Source organism: Bos javanicus, chromosome 11, assembly GCF_032452875.1.
Source record: "Bos javanicus breed banteng chromosome 11, ARS-OSU_banteng_1.0, whole genome shotgun sequence".
Taxonomy (NCBI): Eukaryota; Metazoa; Chordata; class Mammalia; order Artiodactyla; family Bovidae; genus Bos; species Bos javanicus.
This window is the reverse complement of record NC_083878.1, coordinates 49,024,483-49,037,030: the sequence shown is the minus strand read 5'-3', so window position 1 is coordinate 49,037,030 and position 12,548 is coordinate 49,024,483. Positions and strand designations below refer to the sequence as shown.

General features: G+C 49.5%; 2 long non-coding RNA genes across 4 annotated transcripts in view; one reads left to right on the top strand and one right to left on the bottom strand.

The window, feature by feature from the left end:
* LOC133257138 (uncharacterized) overlaps positions 1-9,158 on the bottom strand; it is a 37,735-nt gene extending 28,577 nt beyond the window's left edge. For 2 of the 3 annotated variants that reach the window (XR_009739425.1, XR_009739423.1), the window contains exons 1-3: positions 8,771-9,158; positions 7,901-8,517; positions 1,817-5,423 (exon numbers count right to left, since the gene is read on the bottom strand). This is a non-coding gene — a long non-coding RNA (uncharacterized LOC133257138). Of the gene's footprint in view, positions 1-1,811; positions 5,424-7,900; positions 8,518-8,770 lie in introns of all 3 variants that reach the window. The other variant, XR_009739424.1, reaches the window with a different exon arrangement.
* On the top strand, positions 8,061-11,472 carry LOC133257139 (uncharacterized). Its single transcript, XR_009739426.1, has 4 exons — positions 8,061-8,135; positions 8,368-8,469; positions 10,371-10,411; positions 10,667-11,472. It is a non-coding gene; the product is annotated as an uncharacterized LOC133257139 (long non-coding RNA).
* The last annotated feature ends 1,076 nt before the right edge of the window (positions 11,473-12,548 follow it).

The window sequence follows — 12,548 nt, the reverse complement described above, 5'->3', positions numbered from 1 at the left end:
GGCTGCAGCACACCAGGCTTCCCTGTCCATCACCAACTCCTGGAGTTTGCTCAAATTCATGTCCATCGAGTTGGTGATGCAGATGTTCACTTTCCTAAGCCAGGGACTCAGGCTGTCAGGACTATCCCAGTGAGGATTATCTCAGTGGGATTCCAGGTCTCCACCCAGCCAAACCCCCTCCCTTACAAAAGACTGAAATGGGCTTGTCTGGGTAATTCTGACAACCTGGACTCATTCTTGGCTGATAGCCTGCATGGTCCCTGAAGCTGTCCTCTCCCAAGAAGGTCTCGGAAATGGAGTGGGGTTGATGGGGGCCCTAGAGATGCTGTCACAGGTCTATCTTCCCCCTGCAGTCCAGCAGGCTTCTGTGGCACCCACTCCACGGCACTGTGGACACAGGTGTGCTATATCTTGGCCCTGAGAATGCCTGGGTCACGTGGGGCTCCTTACCAGTCGTTCACTTTATTCCCAGATAACTTTTTTTCTGGGCCAACTAAGCCCTGATGATGCTTTTAGGCAATGGTCCTCAGCACGGCCAAGGGCAGAAGGTGGCGGTGGGGGGGGGGGAGGTGCGGGTAGGGCACCAGGATCTGGGGGCTTGGCGTGTGTGGCTCCACCCAGGATACCCAGAGGCTAGTGTTCAGGTAACCAAGCTTTTCTGGTTAAATAAGGGCCACCCTCAATACCTTTAAATTTTTAGGCTTTTGGAGTTAGGAATCATTCTAAAATATAATCTCATCAATAAACCTTTAATGAATTCTTAATATGGATCAGTCTTTCTACCTTTTTATTGTCTTTTTTTTGGCTGCACAGTTTATGGGATCTTAGTTCCTTGATTAGGGATTGAACCCGGGCACTCGACAGTGGAAGCACAGAGTCCCAGCCACTAGACAGGCAGGAAATCCCCTGTATTGTCTTCTCTAGGACATCTGTTGCTGTTCAGTCTCTCAGCACTGTCCGACTCTTTGCAGCCCCACAAACTGCAGCACACCAGGCTGCCCTGTTCTTCACTGTCTTCCAGAGTTTGCTTAAACTCAAGTCCTTTGAGTTGGTGATGCCATTCAACCATCTCATCCCCTGTCCTCCCCTTCTCCTCCTGCCCTCAGTCTTTTCTGGCATCTAGGACATTAATGGATTCCTATTCCACCAGTTTTCTAGAACTAGAAATTAAAGAATTGGGACAAGGGAAGTTCCCTGGAGGTCTGGTGGAAAGACTCTGCACTTCCACTGCAGGGGGTGTGGGTCAGGGAACTAAGATCCCACATGTATGCAACCAAAAGATAAATGAATAAATATAAAAGTGGGAGGTGGGGCTGAATGACACTTTATGGCATTAGTGTGTCACATTTTTTGATCGCATGTTATCTCACTTGTTTCTTGTAACAACACTGGGAATGTTATTACCATAGACATTTTCACTGGACCAAGGAAGAAACTGACGGTCTGACTGAGGCTTACCCATGTGGGCTAATGGGGCTTCCATCAGGTTCTCTGGTGTTTAGCCCCCAGGCCTCTCTCTGCTTTCTGGGGCTTCTGTGGTGTCAGAAACACCTGGGCAGCTTTGACTTTGTTTTTTCCAACAAAACTGAACTGCTTTCATGGCACCTTTTCCGCACACTGAGGGCCAACCTCCAAATAACTCCAAGACATTGAAGAGAAAGAGAGACCTGCGAGTCATGTGTGGGTCTCAGACAAAGGCCTATTTAAATGCATTCATGAGTCTGTTCTCTATGTAAGTCTGTTCTCGATGTAAGACTGTTCTTAGCGAGGAAAGGAGGGGGTGGGAGAGGGAGTAGCATTGAAATACATACATTACGATGTGTAAAGCTGTAGACTGTGGCCCTCCAGGCTCCTCTGTCCATGGATTTCCCAGGCAAGAATACTGGAGTGGCTGGCCATTCCCTTCTCCAAGGGATCTTCCTGACCCAGGGCTTGAACCTGGGTCTCCTGCATTGCGGGCAGATTCTTTACTGTCTGAGCTACCAGGGAGACCCATAATATAGCTAATGGGAAGTTGTATCTGGTGTTCTGTGACAACCTGGAAGAGTGGAATCGGGGGAGATGGGAGGGAGGTTCAAGCGGGAGAGAAATTATGTATACCTATGGCTGATTCTTGTTGATCTATGGCAGAAAACAACATAACATTGTAAAGCAATTATCTCCAATTAAAAATGTGTGTGTGTGCTCAGTTGCCTCAGTCACATCTGACTATTTGTGACCCACTGGACTGTAGCCTGCCAGGCTCCTCTGTCCATGGGATTCTCCAGGCTAGAATACTGGAGTGGGTTGCCATGCCCTTCTCCAGGGTATTTTCCAGACCCAGAGATCGAACCCACATCTCCTGGATCTCTTGAACTGCAGGTGGATTCTTAACCATTGAGCCACCAGGGAAGCCCCCAATTAAAAATAAATAAATTTTGAAAATGCATTCAATCAGTAACTCTTTGTTTGATCCCCATGTACTCAGCATGGGGCAATGGAGTGACCCACTAGCATGTCCTCAGGCCTGTGTGTAAACCCCCTCCAAGGGCAGGCCCTGGGACTGTCTATGGAGGACCAAGTCACACCTGAGCTCTTTCAGGCTGCCTTGGCGTCCCCCTGGGGTGCCCCTCGTCAGCGGCGGAGGTGGGCAGGTGGGCAGTGAACTGTCTGTCAACACCACCAGGTGGTTGAGGAGCTCAGAGACGGACTCTTGAGAACCTATTCGTGGAGGAGGGGCAGAGTGGGGTCAGTGTAGGGGGCTGTGTCACTGAGGAGGTGACATTCGAGCTGCCCTCTGAAGGATGACAGAAATTCACCAGGAGAAGCGAGAGCTCTCTTGGCAGGAAAACTATGTGAACAAAGCCTAAAGACTTTTGAGTGGTGTCTCAACAAAGGGTGGTAGAGAGATTAAGGTACATGTGTGTGTGAGAGAGACAAGGGGGAAGGAGACAGAGATTGAGAAAGAGGCTTTATGTAAGTTTCCCTAACATTCTTTGGCCTCTGGCTTCCCCCCTGAGCCCCTGCCTGGGGGCTCTCGGCCCAGCCTTGACCTCTATGGGCCTCTGCCTACTCCCCACAGGCTCAGAGCTTCTGCACTTGAGCCCCACAAGGGCTTCCCTGTTCCCCCAGCAGCCCCCGCCTTGACTTTGTTCTTCCTAAGCCTGTCCTAAGCTTGGCTTCCACCAGGACACTCGATCCCATCCCATGGCTGGCAGTGGGGCGCGGCCCTCACAGCAGCTGCAGGGATGGTTGACTCCAGATGGAAAGTGTTTCGAGAATTCTGACGTGACATCATGCTGTCAGGACATCGTGCTGACGGTCAGTAACCGATCTGGGAGTGGCCAGGTGGACTCGTCGCCAGCTTTGCCCCTTGCCCAGGGCTGGCTCAGGTCAAGGAGTTTGGCTCGGTTGGGGGGTTGTGACTGGGGACACAGGGTGGGGCCTTCTGGTGGTCTAGGACCTCACCAGCAGCAGCCCAGAGGCCAACAGATGTCCATCTTCTTCCTATGAGCTGAGCCCAGCAGAGGCCCTGCACCCACATCCAGCACCATGGGCAGGGCCCAGTTTGGCTGCTCTCTCGCGGCTCTCCTACCTGCCCTGGGGCCTCGGCCACCTCTCCTCCCACACAGGCCAGACCGCCACCCCTAAAAGGCCACTAACACTCTGCCTGTGGCTTCTTTGGGCTCAGCTCTGCTAGCCCCGCCAAGCCTGCTGAGCCAGGTGATGACTGGGGGCTGCCCTGGCTGCAGGGCCATAGAGTGAAAGGGGAGTCCCGCCACAGCTGACATCCGCACCCGGGCCAGGACCCAGGGCTTGTCTTCAAGGCACCATCTGTTGCCTGTGAGGGCTGAGCAGGGACAGGCGGCTGGCACCAGGGCTCAGAAGGCAGGGCTGGGAGCAGGGAGGTCATGGTGGTTTGTGGGTGGTTTGCTGCCCTTGGGGAGACAGCACCCTTGCTGTCCTCTCTTCTTCTGCCACCCTCACTCACTTGTGCAGAGTTCAGACCTGGAGCTGAAGAGTAAGAGTTAGAAGTGGTCAGCCCCACCCCCGGCTCAGGCTGGCTTCGGCTTCCCCGACATCAAGAGCATTTCCTTCTGGGGAAGCCAGAGGGCATAGCCAGATGGGCTCTAGCCCAGGCAAGCCTCCAGTGCTGGGCATCACAGCGGTCACCGCGGAATCATGAGACAGGAGTTGGACACTGGGCATGCAGCCACAGGATGGCCTGCCTGGGGTTGGTGCCCTGGCTGGCTCTCTGCACCTCCCCAGAGCAGACTGGTCTGACCACAGAGCTGGACATGATGGGAGACGCCTCAGAGTGGGAACAAGCCCCCGGTTGGTCATGACCCTCAGGACAGGATGGTGTTCACAGGAACTGGGCAGCAAGAGAGCCATCTGGGCTCTTGGCTTCCTGCTGTCACCATCTGCCACTTTGCAAGGGGCCAGTGGGTTTGCGGGGCTTCCCAGGTGGCTCAGAAGTAAAGAATCTGCATGCTGATGCAAGAGACACAGGTTCAATCCCTGGGTAGGGGATATCCCCTGGAGAAGGGCATGGCAACCCACTCCAGTATTCTTGCCTAGAGAATCCCGTGGACAGAGGAGCCTGGCAGGCTACAGTAACAAAGAGTTGGACACAACTGATTGTGCATGCACACACACACACACACACACACACACACACACTGGATAGGAGAGAAGAGAGGAAAGGAAGGTGAGGGGGTCTGAAGATCAGGAGGGAAACAGAGAAGGAAGAGAAGGACAGTAGAGGGAAGAGGAGAGAGAGAGAGGGCAGAGAGGTGAGAGAAAGGGCTACAGGTAATAAACCTCAACATAACAGAGGCTTAAACGAGATGGCGATTTCTCCCACATACAGCTATAGGTAGGGGGTCCAGGGCTAAAGTTGGAACCCAGGTTCGCATTCTTTTTCCACCATTCCTAGCAGTTCCAAGCTGCAGCATGGAGGAAGGGGTGGGGGATGGGCATGCCCAAGACAGACCCAAGAGGGCATTGAGCACATGACTTCTCCTGCCAGCTCCCTGCATCTACATCTTGCAGTTACATCTAGCTGCAAGGGAGGCTGGGGAATGTAGTTGTTTGGAGCATCCCTGTATCCATATTAGAAAGAATGAGAAAGAAGGAGACTGGTTATTGGGACAGGAAAATAAAGAGGAAGGGAAACTCTTGGAAGGAGGAGCAGACAGGACAGGAAGGGAAGGAGGGTTAAAACCCTTTGGAGCAGCTTGTACTCATGGCCAGACCCGACCTCCCAGTACACCTGGCTCCCCCCCCACCCCAGGATGACTGGGTCTAAGGGTCTGCCTTAGGCAAGTTCCTTGGGGGTCAGGAGTCCTCTCTCTTCTCAAAGACTGATTAGCCTGCTTCTGGGGCCCAGACCAGAAGTGGGCCATAGATACTTCGGTGAGGTCTCTGGAGAAGGCCTGCATCTAAAAAAAGGAAAGAAAATCAAGTGTAGGGTTTTATCAACACTCTCCCACTTAGTCAAGAAGAGGCTCCGGAGTGTACCTGGAGGTTGTGAAGATGGATGTGATGTCATACTGAACCAGGATGTAAGGAAGGAACTTGTCTAGTTTCCCTCAAGGTACATGAAGGTACATAAGATACAGGACCATCTCACACGTCAGCTAGGTTGCTTTGGGCCATCTGTGACAATAAACCCAATCAGAATGCTCAGTAAGAGCATCTGTTATCTTCCAAAATGAGAGGTCCAGAGGAGGGCAGTTCCAGGATTGGTTAACTCAATCGCTGTGTGATATCTGTGCTCTGATTCTATTTTTCAGACATTCTCATAGCTTTTCTGTTTGGTTGTAAGATGGCAGCTGGACCTCTAAGCATTATATCCTCCTAAAATTGCTTTCAAAGGAAGTATTTTCCTCATCAGTGTCATTTTGACTGAGAGGATAACCTTTCCCAGAAATTCTCCATCAGAATTCCCCTTCTCTTGGCTAGACTGTTGCTATTGTTCAGTTGCTCAGTTGTGTCTGACCCTTTGCGACCCCCTGGACTACAGCATGCCAGGCTTCCCTGTCCTTCACTATCTCCTGGAGTTTGCTCAGATTCACATCCATTGAGTCAGGGGTGCCATCCAGCCATCTCATCCTCTGCCTCGCTCTCCTCCTTTTGCCTTTGATCTTTCCCAGCATCAGGGCCTTTTCCAGTGAGTCGGCTCTTTGCATCAGGTGGCCGAAGTATTGGAGTTTCAGGTTCAGCATCAAACCTTCCAATGAATATTCAGAGTTGATTTCCTTTAGGATGGACTGATTTGTTCTTCTTGCACTCAAGGGACTCTTAAGAGTCTTCTCCAGCATCACAATTCAAATTTGGCTAGGCTGAGTTACATCTGTGTCCCCCAATGAAATTCTGGCAAGGGAGAATGGCATTGCCCATTCCCATGGGATGGTTGGTTTAGGCCAATCCTGATTCATTATCTGGGGCCCACCTTCTCTGAGCAACTGGATTCTGAATAGATGAATTTCTTTTATCAAAGAAATAGGCCCCCTTGTTATAAGGAGCCATAGCTGTTGGTTAGGCTTAGGGCAAACATTACTAATCAGTTACAGATCTCCTTTTCTGACTGCTATTACCAAAGTTGGCATAGGAGATAAAGCATGTGTCCTCTTGGCCTTAGATAATGTGACATAAAGAAACAATTATACAGGGTGTCTTTAGTAACCCAGTCATCTTATTGCCTCACATGGTATCTTTTTTAAAATTAAAAAATTTTTTATTGAGGTATAATTGCTTTACAATGTTGTGTTAGTTTCTGTTGTACAATAGAGTGAGTCAGCTACATGTATACATATATCCCTTCGTCTTGAGCCTCCCTCCCATCCGCCCTCACATGACATCTTTAAATATGTCTACAAATTCTTTGGCAATCTTTCCTTCAAAGGTGGAAGCATATTCTCCTCCCCTTGAGTAGGGGATTGGACTTAGTGATTCATTTCTAATGAACAGAAAATGACAGGAGTGATGGTGTGTGAATTGTGAGACTAGGTATAGAAGACAGTGGAGGTTCCTCCTTGCTCTCTCTTGGACCACTTTCTCTGGGGAGCCCAGCTACCAGGCCAAGAAGGCACTCCAGCAGCTCTACAAAGAAATCCTCAAGGGGGAAGAACTCAACCTTCTACAATCAGCTGAGTGAAGAAGCCATTCTGGAAGTGGATTTTCTAGCCCCAGGCAAGTCTTCAGATAAATGCAGTCCCAGCCAACATCTTGACTGCCACCTTATGAGAAAGCTCCAAGCCAGAAACCCCCAGTTAAGCCACTCTCAAATTGCTGACTTGCTCACAGAAACCATGAGATAATAAATGTTTCTTGTTTGAAACCACCAAGTGAAAGTGATAGTCGCTCAGTCCTGTCTGACTCTTTGCCATCCCGTGGACTATAGCCCGCCAGGCTCCTCTGTCCATGGAATACTCCAGGCAAGAATAGTAGTCATGCCCTTCTCCAGGGGATCTTTCCAACCCAAGGACCAGACCTGGTCTCCTGCATTGCGGGCAGACTCTTTGCCATCTGAGCCGCAAGGGAAGCCACCAAAGGTTTGGAGTAATTTGTTGTGCAGCAGAGCTGGGACTAGGGTAAAGCAAGTGAGGAACCCAACCCTGAAAACGAATGCCTCCTTAACTCTGAGCCCTGGCTTCCTCACTTGCCTCACTTTAGTCCCAGTTCTCTGTGTGTGTTTAGTTGCTAAGTCGTACCTGACTCTTGGCAACCCCGTGGACTGTAGCCTGCCAGGCTTCTCGGTCCATGGGGTTTCCCAGGCAAGAATACTGGAGTGGGTTGCCAGAGAATCTTCCCAACCCAGGATTTGAACCCTCATCTCCTGCATTGGCAGGCAGATTTGTTACAGCTGAATCATTATATCTAGCAGGATGTAAAGTTTCATGCTCCTTTTACCTACCTAACATTTTCCAGCTTGTACTTGGAGGTCCTTGGGGTTCTGAAGAAGCTTGCTCCTTCTCCAGCTCCAAAGGTGGAGCATGTGACTAAGTACATCAGCCCATTCCAGTACCCTTAGGTCATAGTGAAGGGATCAGTTATAGTACATGACCCCATTCTGTCCAATCAGAGTAGATGTCAAGCCTTTTGCTAGGGATGCTGAGACAGATACAATTCCATGCTTGTGACTGAACGAGGTAAATGCAACCAGGGGGACTTCTGATAGCCTTTGGGGATCCTCTGAGGGGAGTCAGTCTGGGGATAAAGCCGTTAGCAGGATACAAAGAAACTGGGTCCTTGGTAATATTGTTCATTGCTAGATTAACACCTACCTAAAGCCAGCCTCTTCTCTAGACTTTTCAGCCCAGGGAGCTAAGAATTTCCCTTTAAAACTTTTAAACCCAGTTTGAGCCTGGTTTTCTGTTACAGGCAGAGGAAAGCCCAAATGTGATGTTAAACACACAGAGGAGACCCCACATGGGTTACTCACACAGATGCTGCCAAAGGTCCTGCTGTTTCACACTGTGCAGAGTAAGTATCCAGATGTTCCATCGAAGTGTTGTTTCAGCCAGATGTTGACTAGATTGTAGATCCAAGGTTAAGCTGGTTTAATGCTTAAAAGCAAACACCCCTGTTCCCCTGCCCCCATCTGGTGCCTTCCCACTTCTAGTCCCTTCCAGGTAGTCATGTCCTACCCAAATCCTCAGGCAGGTGTTGTGATTTGTATCATGTGATACCACCTACCCCGCTTGTCTCCCTACCCTACAGTTATGTGGACCAGGAATTGGTATCTAGCCCACAGAGCCAGTCTATAAGCTGGGCAACAACTCACATGTGGCTGGTATGAAGAGATGAGCTGGGGAAATCAGTCTTCCTTTGTCTCTCTGAACTGAGACATCCTGAAGAAGGAAGCGGTTACAGGCAGAGACAGGGCCACAGGAGAATGTTGAGCAAGCAAAAGTTATGCAGAAGAGAGAGGGGGAGTGAGCCCCTGCAAAAGAGGTGGAGAACAATTAGTCAGGATAGGTTAGGTTCTGCTGTGGAAACAAACATATCCCCGATCTCAGTGGCTTAACCCAATAAGAATTTATTCCTGACCCCACATGACTTACCTGTTACCTGTGAGCAGGAAAGACTCTGTGTACTGTGGCCACATGAGAACTCAGAGCAACAGAGACTCCCTTTTGACCCAGGCTTCCACAATTGCAGAGGTAGGGGAAGGAAATTCAGCCAGTTGCATGTCAGCTGTTAAAACTTCTGTCCAGAGGTGACACATGCCCCTTCTGCTTACAATTCATTGGCTAAAGCAAACCTCATGGCTGTGCCTAATTTGAATATTTGTGACCAGCCTTATTGATTCCACAGAGAGGGAAGCTGGTCCCCAGAGCAGCCTCAGACCCCACAGGTCCAGATTTCCTGAGGCCCTGCCATGCTGTGGTTTGTACTCACACAAGATCCCCATCACCCTTATTATCCCACACCTGTCTTGCAATGCCCATCATCTCCACACACACATTTGCTTATTTCTTGCAACTTAGGATCTCCCTTGGTGACTTTCCTGCTGGCCCAGTGGCTAAGATTCCACGCTTGCAATGCAAGTGGCCCAGGGTCCATCCCTGATCAGAGAACTAGATCCCACATGTGTATGTGTGTTTAGTCACTCAGTTGTGTCTGACACTTTGGACTGTAGCCCACCAGGCTCCTCTGTCTGTGGGATTTTTCAGGCAAGAATACTAGCGTGGGTTGCCATTTCCTTCTTCAGGGTATGTTCCTGACCCAGTGATCGAATCTGTGTCTCCTGCATTGCAGGCAGATTCTTTACCTGCTGAGCCATCAGGGAAGCCCCATATACTGCAGCTAAAGATCCCTCCTGCCACAGTTAAAGATCCCACATGCTGCAGTGAATATCAAAGATCCTGAGTGCTATAACTAAGACCCCGGGCAGCCAAATAAATAAATATAAAAAAAAAATCTCCCTCTAGGGACGCTAGGGACTTGTTTTCTTTGAATACTCCTTTCCTCTGGGGACTCCCTTTCTCAAAAATCTAAAGCCAGGAACTCACTAATAGTCCAGTGGTTAGGACTCCACGTGCTCTCACTGCTGAGGCCCAGGTTCAATCTCCAGTAGGGGAACTAAAATCCCACAAGACATGTGGTGCGGCCAAAAACAAGCAAACAAAACAAACCTAAACCAGCACAAATCATCTTTGTGTCTCTGATTTGTAGCATAGTGAGGATCTACAGGCCCTCCCGCTTTGGGAATGTCAGGGAAGGATCCAGAGAAACTCCATTTGCACACGAAGACTGTGGGATCCTCTGGTAGGAGTGCTCCACACCTATGAGTTTTCTAGTGCTTACTATTTGCCAAGCACTGTGCTAAGAACTTTGCCTGAATTGTCTCATTTAAAATACTTTTTGACCTCCCTTTGCAGGTGAATAGACTATGGCATAAAACTATGGCAACTCCCTTGAGGTAGGATTTTCTTAGCTATGTTCCTCATACTATGGTATGCATCGAAGAAAGACGGTGAAGAGGGCTTTGAGGCTAATGGGCAGCCTGGGGGACTGAGGTTCATTTTTGAGGAGAGGATAGAGGGTATGTGTGGGTGGGTATGTGTATGTGGGGCAGGATAGAGTGTATGTGGGGTGAAGCTGCCTCAGGTGGGTAGAAAGCTTACCTCCAAGAAGAAGAGACATACTTAATGGGGTAGGGCTTGGTATCTTTCAGATGCCCTTGGGCCCAAACTCAAGCTCTACTTGGAGAAGATTGAGAAACTGAAACAAGCTGTCTTTGACTGAGTACCTATAGTGACCAAATTGTGGTCTCTAATCACCTTTTGGCTGCTTTCCTGGTGGCTCAGCAGTAAAGAATCTGCGTGCAGTGCAGGAGATCCAGGTTTGATCCCTGGGTCAGGAAGATCCCCTGGAGGAAGGCATGGCAACCCATTCCAGTATTCTTGCCTAGAGAATTCCCATGGACAGAGGAGCCTGGTGGCTACAGTCCATAGGATCGCCAAGAGTCTGACAAGATTGAAGAGACTGAGAACATATGCAAGCATCTTTTCTCACTGAAAGGAATCAAGTCTTCTTGGAGAATTGGCTGTTTCCAGGTACAGAGCAACAATTATACAAGGTAAACGCAGAGCATCTTTTATCAGAAGTTAAGAAAGCTGCCAAACCTCACTGGGCTCATGTCAAAAGGGCTCAGATGCCAACCTGAAGGAGCATCAAATACAAAACCAACCAAATAAAAACCTTGCAATGAATTGAAACACATCAAATATTTTTAAAATCCATAAATTCAAAATGATAATAATAAAAGACATTTGGAGAATGCTTAGAGAAAAATAACTCACTATTCTAAGAACTGATAAATAAAGGGAAAAGAAGTTTTTTAAAAGCTACCTGTGGGGCCTCTCAATGACACAGTAAAGTTGAGGGTTAGTTGGAAGGTTTCTCACGTACTCCCCAAACTCTCCCTCTCGCTCTTTCCAGGTCTGAATTTCCACCATTAGAGACTCATTTCTTTCAGGTTAGAGGTGTCCTTAATTTGAGTCAAGGTAAGTCTAGTCAAGGCTATGGTTTTTCCAGTGGTCAGGTATGGATGGGAAAGTTGGACTGTGAAGAAAGCTGAGCGTCAAAGAATTGATGCCTTTGAACTGTGGTGTTGGAGAAGACTCTTGAGAGTCCCTTGGACTGCAAGGAGATCCAACCAGTCCATTCTGAAGGAGATCAGCCCTGGGATTTCTTTGGAAGGAATGATGTTAAAGCTGAAACTCCAGTACTTTGGCCACCTCATGTGAAGAGTTGACTCGTTGGAAAAGACTCTGATGCTGGGAGGGATTGGGGGCATGAGGAGAAGGGGACGACAGAGGATGAGATGGCTGGATGGCGTCACTGATTCGATGGGCATGAGTTTGAATGAACTCCAGGAGTTGGTGATGGACAGGGAGGCCTGGCGTGCTGTGATTCATAGGGTCGCAAAGAGTCAGACACAACTGAGCGACTGAACTGAACTGAACTGAACACTTGGGAGAGATTTGTTAATTACGTCCCACACAGATTGTGATAGAGGGAAAGTGGGAGTCCTGTGGTTCCTGGGGTCTGGACAGGTAGGGGTACAGCCAGAGAAGAAGGGCTGGAGGGGAAAGATCATGGCACCATTATGGAGGTCAGGAGAACCCCCTGGGCTGGCCTTCCATAGTACAGCTCCAACCCAATCAGATGAGTCGGATCCAGCAGGTTGAAAGCATGCCAGGGATGTACATTTATTACACATTCTGGGTGATTCAAACTCAGGTTGTCCTGCTACCATCTTCGGGGAACACTGGACCGGGGCCCCTGAATCTCTCCTCCTGGTCTCTGTGACTTCCTGCTCCAGCAGTGTGGACTGTCACAGCTGAGCACATACATCTTCTGCAAACCTCACCAGTCCCCATCACTCTGGGACCTCATCACTGCTCCCAGCTCCCTTTAAGATGCCAGGCCCTTTCCTATGTGGGAAGTGGGTACCATAGAGGAAGGACACGGTCACATGGGTCCCAGTATGAGTCTGGGCTGCCTGCCCTTATCCTCTCTCTCACAGCCTCCCCAGCTGTCCCGCCCAGCTC